The sequence below is a fragment of the Ascaphus truei genome, chromosome 11, assembly GCF_040206685.1.
Source record: "Ascaphus truei isolate aAscTru1 chromosome 11, aAscTru1.hap1, whole genome shotgun sequence".
NCBI classification, from domain to species: domain Eukaryota; kingdom Metazoa; phylum Chordata; class Amphibia; order Anura; family Ascaphidae; genus Ascaphus; species Ascaphus truei.
Window position 1 is genome coordinate 54,858,615 of NC_134493.1, and position 8,141 is coordinate 54,866,755.

Sequence of the window (8,141 nt, forward strand, 5' to 3'; positions counted from 1 at the left end):
ATGTGTCAGTATATGAATGGGAGGTCCCTGTGCAATGTGTCAGTATATGAATGGGAGGTCCCTGTGCAACGTGTCAGTATATGAATGGGAGGTCTCTGTGCAACGTGTCAGTATATGAATGGGAGGTCCCTGTGCAACGTGTCAGTATATGAATGGGAGGTCCCTGTGCAACGTGTCAGTATATGAATGGGAGGTGCCTGTGCAATGTGTCAGTATATGAATGGGAGGTCCCTGTGCAATGTGTCAGTATATGAATGGGAGGTCCCTGTGCAATGTGTCAGTATATGAATGGGAGGTCCCTGTGCAACGTGTCAGTATATGAATGGGAGGTCCCTGTGCAACGTGTCAGTATATGAATGGGAGGTCCCTGTGCAACGTGTCAGTATATGAATGGGAGGTCCCTGTGCAATGTGTCAGTATATGAATGGGAGGTCTCTGTGCAACGTGTCAGTATATGAATGGGAGGTCTCTGTGCAACGTGTCAGTATATGAATGGGAGGTCCCTGTGCAACGTGTCAGTATATGAATGGGAGGTCCCTGTGCAACGTGTCAGTATATGAATGGGAGGTCCCTGTGCAATGTGTCAGTATATGAATGGGAGGTCCCTGTGCAACGTGTCAGTATATGAATGGGAGGTCCCTGTGCAACGTGTCAGTATATGAATGGGAGGTCCCTGTGCAACGTGTCAGTATATGAATGGGAGGTCCCTGTGCAACGTGTCAGTATATGAATGGAAGGTCCCTGTGCAACGTGTCAGTATATGAATGGGAGGTCCCTGTGCAACGTGTCAGTATATGAATGGGAGGTCCCTGTGCAACGTGTCAGTATATGAATGGGAGGTCTCTGTGCAACGTGTCAGTATATGAATGGGAGGTCCCTGTGCAACGTGTCAGTATATGAATGGGAGGTCCCTGTGCAACGTATCAGTATATGAATGGGAGGTCCCTGTGCAACGTGTCAGTATATGAATGGGAGGTCCCTGTGCAATGTGTCAGTATATGAATGGGAGGTCCCTGTGCAATGTGTCAGTATATGAATGGGAGGTCCCTGTGCAATGTGTCAGTATATGAATGGGAGGTCCCTGTGCAACGTGTCAGTATATGAATGGGAGGTCTGTCAGTATATGAATGGGAGGTCCCTGTGCAACGTGTCAGTATATGAATGGGAGGTCCCTGTGCAATGTGTCAGTATATGAATGGGAGGTCCCTGTGCAACGTGTCAGTATATGAATGGGAGGTCCCTGTGCTTTGGGGACACGAATTGGAGACCGTTGTACTATAAAAGTTCCTGGCGCCCATTATTATACAACCTTGCTACCTGACCGCCCGGCCGGCTGAATGTCAGCGCCATGAGTTCAGGTAACACATGCGGAGTAGCCACATACACACCGCACCAATGTGACCTCACTAGGAAGACGGGCCCGGAGGGTGACACACATAAAAAATAACCCCAAGAGGTAAAGCTACTTTAAGTACGTCTTAGGCCTGGGACATGGTGCAGGGAGCGGCGCTGGGCAGCGCTGACGCTCATGCAGGAGATTTTTCTTGTCCCTGCATGAGCGTCAGCGAGCGCGCTTGTGTGCCGGGTGGGAGCCGGGCGGGAGGCAGGTATGGAGGCGAGGCAGGGCTAGGGCGCCACGTCACGGCGCCGACGTCACGGACTGCCATTGGCTTCTGGCAGTCACGTGACCGGCCCAGCGCTTGCATGAGCGGCAAAATTTAAACTTGCCCGTCTCCTGCATTTCCACACGCCTCCGCGCGCCTGCGGAAGCGTGCGGAAGCGTCGTCTAAAGCCGCGCTGATAGGGATAATGTTTCCCCTCAGCGCGCCTCAGCACGGTCTTTTTGACCATGTCTGAGGCCTTAGTGTTACTCCTATCCAGACCCTGAAATAAGGCTCCTACTGGAGTATGGAGAGAGGAGAGGGAAATAACGCTATGTTAGATAAATCATACCTAACTGTGGCGTTCCACCCACCCACACCCTGTACACGCCCGAAATCAGGATCTGGAGGTGAGTAACGCCACGTTTAGGTATAACCTAAATAACATAGTGCCACGTCCTCACGTTAACCCCTTAACGGACTTCAATGGATATGCCATGTTATGATAACACCGTATTTGCATATAATTTGCATGTCATTATCACTAACGACCTTCATAGTTACCGCTACGCTCTGTACAGGAGGAAACGTGGCTCATCGTTAAGTTATTGACTTTTGAAGATACGTGGTTTGTCTTAAAGTGGCTGCACCGGGCTTAGTAGACCTGGGCCTTAGAACTGATACAGCAGAGAATCAATAGTTTATCTAATCTAAAAGCAATACTTTCAGGATCAATAGCTGTAAATCGATGAATTGTACTACGGGTCATACCAGAATCAGTGGTCTTATAGTGTGACAGGGAACAGTGTATCACATTTATTTTTTTGTATGCCAGTACTTTTAATTTTCATACCAGGAGTACCACTTCTGTTATCTGCCGGTGAGAAGTACCAGTACTACTTCATCTTCTAAGCCGAAGTACCATAACCTTCATTTCAACAGTACTGCTGCTTTTTTTTCATGACATTCCCGAACCTTTATTACTACTCATTAACTTTAACATTTTTACCCCCAGTAAAGTAACAACTACTTTGTAAGAATAACTTTCTTTCATATAGCGCAAACACAATATATATTATTATTATTATTATTAGTGTGCAGCACACAGCATTGTACATAGGATTGTAGACACCGTCCCTGCCCCGCAGAGCTTACAATCTATGCTTTGGTGCTTGAGGCACAGGGAGATTAAGTGACTTGCGCAAGGTCACCGAGGGCTGACCCCGGGAATGGGACGGGGTTCCCCCGCGTCACACTCGGGGTGCTTGGTATTAGACAGTGTTTCTACTCACTGAGCCGCTCACGGGCGAGAGTACCACTCCCTCCTCAAAGAAAAGGGATTCTTCCTATTTCTCCAGCGTGAAAACTGGACAAACATTTCCACAAGCTAAGATCCTTCCTTTCAATATTAAAACATTATTTCTTCAAATCTGCCGTGATCCCCACTGCTTTTTCCGCCATTTTAAAACCCCAACTTTAACCTATTCGCTTCAATCAATGGGGTTTGACTCTGTTGCAATTTCATGGTACCGCACTAAAAATGTCACTGTGGCCCCCTCACCTCCAGTAATTACCCTATGGGTATACGCTGTGGCCCCCTAAGCCCCAGTACTTACCCTATGGGTATACGCTGTGGCCCCCTAAGCCCCAGTACTTACCCTATGGGTACACGCTTTGGACCCCTAACCCCCAGTAATTACCCTATGGGTACACGCTGTGGCCCCCTAAGCCCCCAGTACTTACCCTATGGGTATACGCTGTGGCCCCCTAACCCCCAGTACTTACCCTATGGGTACACCGTACACGCTGTTGCCCCCTAACCCCAAGTACTTACCCTGTGGGTACACCGTATACGCTGTTGCCCCCTAACCCCAAGTACTTACCCTGTGGGTACACGCTGTGCCCCCCTAACCCCAAGTACTTACCCTGTGGGTACACGCTGTGGCCCCCTAGCCCCAGTACTTACCCTATGGGTATACGCTGTGGCCCCCTAACCCCCAGTACTTACCCTATGGGTACACCGTACACGCTGTTGCCCCCTAACCCCCAGTACTTACCCTATGGGTACACCGTATACTCTGTTGCCCCCTAACCCCAAGTACTTACCCTGTGGGTACACGCTGTGGCCCCCTAACCCCAAGTACTTACCCTGTGGGTACACGCTGTGGCCCCCTAGCCCCAGTACTTACCCTATGGGTATTCGCTGTGGCCCCCTAGCCCCCAGTACTTACCCTATGGGTACACCGTACACGCTGTTGCCCCCTAACCCCAAGTACTTACCCTGTGGGTACACCGTATACTCTGTTGCCCCCTAACCCCAAGTACTTACCCTGTGGGTACACGCTGTGGCCCCCTAACCCCAGTACTTACCCTATGGGTATACGCTGTGGCCCCCTAACCCCCAGTACTTACCCTATGGGTACACCGTACACGCTGTGGCCCCCTAACCCCCAGTACTTACCCTATGTGTACACGCTGTGGCCCCCTAACCCCCAGTACTTACCCTATGGATATACACTGTTGCCCCCTAACCCCCAGTACTTACCCTATGTGTATACACTGTGGCCCCCTAGCCCCCAGTACTTACCCTATGGGTATACGCTGTGGCCCCCTAACCCCCAGTACTTACCCTATGGGTACACCGTACACGCTGTTGCCCCCTAACCCCCAGTACTTACCCTATGGGTACACCGTATACTCTGTTGCCCCCTAACCCCAAGTACTTACCCTGTGGGTACACGCTGTGGCCCCCTAACCCCCAGTACTTACCCTATGGGTATACGCTGTGGCCCCCTAACCCCCAGTACTTACCCTATGGGTACACCGTACACGCTGTGGCCCCCTAACCCCAAGTACTTACCCTGTGGGTACACGCTGTGGCCCCCTAACCCCCAGTACTTACCCTATGGATATACACTGTTGCCCCCTAACCCCCAGTACTTACCCTATGTGTACACGCTGTGGCCCCCTAACCCCCAGTACTTACCCTATGGATATACACTGTTGCCCCCTAACCCCCAGTACTTACCCTATGTGTATACACTGTGGCCCCCTAGCCCCCAGTACTTACCCTATGGGTACACGCTGTTGCCCCCTAACTCCCAGTACTTACCCTATGGGTATACGCTGTGGCCCCCTAACCCCCAGTACTTACCCTATGGGTACACGCTGTGGCCCCCTAACCCCCAGTACTTACCCTATGGGTATACGCTGTGGCCCCCTAACCCCCAGTACTTACCCTATGGGTACACGCTGTGGCCCCCTAACCCCCAGTACTTACCCTATGGGTACACCGTACACGCTGTGGCCCCCTAGCCACAGTACTTACCCTATGGGTATAAGCTGTGGCCCCCTAACCCCCAGTACTTACCCTATGGGTACACGCTGTGGCCCCCTAACCCCCAGTACTTACCCTATGGGTATAAGCTGTGGCCCCCTAACCCCCAGTACTTACCCTATGGGTACACCGTACATGCTGTTGCCCCCTAACCCCCAGTACTTACCCTATGGGTATAAGCTGTGGCCCCCTAACCCCCAGTACTTACCCTATGGGTATAAGCTGTGGCCCCCTAACCCCCAGTACTTACCCTATGGGTATAAGCTGTGGCCCCCTAACCCCCAGTACTTACCCTATGGGTACACGCTGTGCTTGGGCTCATATATTGAAGTCGATGAACATATTGTCCCAATGTAGAATGGATGGAATATACAGTCACAGAGGAAGGCGTTCATTTATTATAAGGAGTTCCTTAAAGTGACCCCACCCCTTATCCTGCAAGTCTGTACCTCTCCAGCCTGCGCTTGTACTGTGTTAAATATAACCCCAGACATCGCTGGCTGAGGGGGGGGGGGGGACGATGTCATATATTATTGACAGGTAAGGGACGGGGGGGGGGGGGGGAGTTCTGTGTCTTTAATGCTGGGTTAACTGTTTCATTGCTGAAGTTACTGCAAGGGTTTTAGGAGATGAGCGATACTCTGCAGATCTCTCTAGCTTGGGAAGGGTGTGGAGCGATGTGCTGCAGGTCTCTCTGCAGCCAGGGAAGGGAGAGGAGTGATACTGGCAGTTCTCTCTCTAGCCTGGGAAGGGAGAGGAGCGATACTCTGTAGATCTCTGTCTAGCCTGGAGCGATGTGCTGCAGATCTCTCTAGCCTGGGAAGGGATGTGCTGCAGCTATCCGTTTGGGAAGCGGGGTGTGCTCTGCAGCTGGGAAGGGGTTAATGGAGCCGCATTCTGCAGTATCCATCAGTGGGGATGCGGGTATTCGTGGGGCATGCTGTAGGTTAAGGGTCTGCTGGTCTTTGGTGCTGGTTGTGTGTGATGGGTGTAGTTATGACTGTGTGAGATGGGTGTCGTTATAGTTATGACGGTGTGTGTCAGATGGGTGTAGTTATGACGGTGTGTGTCAGATGGGTGTAGTTATGACGGTGTGTGTGATGGGTGTAGTTATGACGGTGTGTGTGTGTGATGGGTGTAGTTATGACGGTGTGTGTGTGGTGGGTGTAGTTATGCCAGTGTGTGATGGGTGTAGTTATGACGGTGTGTGTGATGGGTGTAGTTATGCCAGTGTGTGATGGGTGTATTTATGACGGTGTGTGTGATGGTTGTAGTTATGTCGGTGTGTGTGATGGGTGTATTTATGATGGTGTGTGTGATGGTTGTAGTTATGTCGGTTTGTGTGAGATGGGTGTAGTTATGACGGTGTGTGTGATGGGTGTAGTTATGACGGTGTGTGTGATGGTTGTAGTTATGTCGGTGTGTGTGTGTGTGATGGGTGTAGTTATGACGGTGTGTGTGATGGGTGTAGTTATGACGGTGTGTGTGATGGTTGTAGTTATGTCGGTGTGTGTGTGTGATGGGTGTAGTTATGACGGTGTGTGTGATGGATGTAGTTATGTCGGTGTGTGTGTGTGATGGGTGTAGTTATGACGGTGTGTGTGATGGTTGTGTTTATGTCGGTGTGTGTGTGTGATGGGTGTATTTATGACGGTGTGTGTGATGGTTGTAGTTATGTCGGTGTGTGTGTGTGATGGGTGTAGTTATGACGGTGTGTGTGATGGGTGTAGTTATGATGGTGTAGGTGATGGGTGCAGTTATGACGGTGTAGGTGATGGGTGCAGTTATGACGGTGTAGATGATGGGTGTAGTTATGACGGTGTGTGTGATGGGTGTAGTTATGACGGTGTGTGTGATGGGTGTAGTTATGACGAGTGTGTGAGATGAGTGTAGTTATGACGGTGTGTGTGTGTGATGGGTGTAGTGATGACGGTGTGTGTGTGATGGGTGTAGTTATGACGGTGTGTGTGAGATGGGTGTAGTTATGACGGTGTGTGATGGGTGTAGTTATGACGGTGTGTGTGATGGGTGTAGTTATGGTTATGACGGTGTGTGTGTGATGGGTGTAGTTATGACGGTGTGTGATGGGTGTAATTATGCCGGTGTGTGTGATGGGTGTAATTATGCCGGTGTGTGTGATGGGTGTAGTTATGCCGGTGTGTGTGAAATGGGTGTAGTTATGACGGTGTGTGTGATGGGTGTAGTTATGACGGTGTGTGTGATGGGTGTAGTTATGACGGTGTGTGTGTGATGGGTGTAGTTATGACGGTGTGTGTGAGATGGGTGTAGTTATGACGGTGTGTGTGAGATGGGTGTAGTTATGACGGTGTGTGTGAGATGGGTGTAGTTATGACGGTGTGTGATGGGTGTAGTTATGACGGTGTGTGTGATGGGTGTTGTTATGACGGTGTGTGTGATGGGTGTAGTTATGATGGTGTGTGTGATGGGTGTAGTTATGACGGTGTGTGTGTGATGGGTGTAGTTATGACGGTGTGTGTGGGATGGGTGTAGTTATGACGGTGTGTGATGGGTGTAGTTATGACGGTGTGTGATGGGTGTAGTTATGACGGTGTGTGTGATGGGTGTAGTTATGACGGTGTGTGATGGGTGTAGTTATGACGATGTGTGTGATGGGTGTAGTTATGACTGTGTGTGATGGGTGTAGTTATGACGGTGTGTGATGGGTGTAGTTATGACGATGTGTGTGATGGGTGTAGTTATGACGGTGTGTGTGAGATGGGTGTAGTTATGACGGTGTGTGTGATGGGTGTAGTTATGGCGGTGTGTGATGGGTGTAGTTATGGCGGTGTGTGATGGGTATAGTTATGACGGTGTATGATGGGTGTAGTTATGACGGTGTGTGTGATGGGTTTAGTTATGCCAGTGTGTGTGAAATGGGTGTAGTTATGACGGTGTGTGTGATGGGTGTAGTTATGACGGTGTGTGTGATGGGTGTAGTTATGACGGTGTGTGTGTGATGGGTGTAGTTATGACGGTGTGTGTGAGATGGGTGTAGTTATGACGGTGTGTGTGAGATGGGTGTAGTTATGACGGTGTGTGTGAGATGGGTGTAGTTATGACGGTGTGTGTGAGATGGGTGTAGTTATGACGGTGTGTGATGGGTGTAGTTATGACGGTGTGTGTGATGGGTGTAGTTATGGTTATGACGGTGTGTGTGTGATGGGTGTAGTTATGACGGTGTG

The 8,141-nt window shown here is 50.3% G+C and overlaps 1 protein-coding gene across 1 annotated transcript in view; it reads right to left on the bottom strand.

The window, feature by feature from the left end:
* TEDC2 (tubulin epsilon and delta complex 2) overlaps positions 1-5,292 on the bottom strand; it is a 43,193-nt gene extending 37,901 nt beyond the window's left edge. The window contains exon 1 of the mRNA XM_075566412.1: positions 5,231-5,292. The gene's annotated coding sequence lies outside the window, so the exon portion shown is untranslated. The remainder of the gene's footprint in view (positions 1-5,230) is intronic.
* Between the last annotated feature and the right edge of the window lie 2,849 nt (positions 5,293-8,141).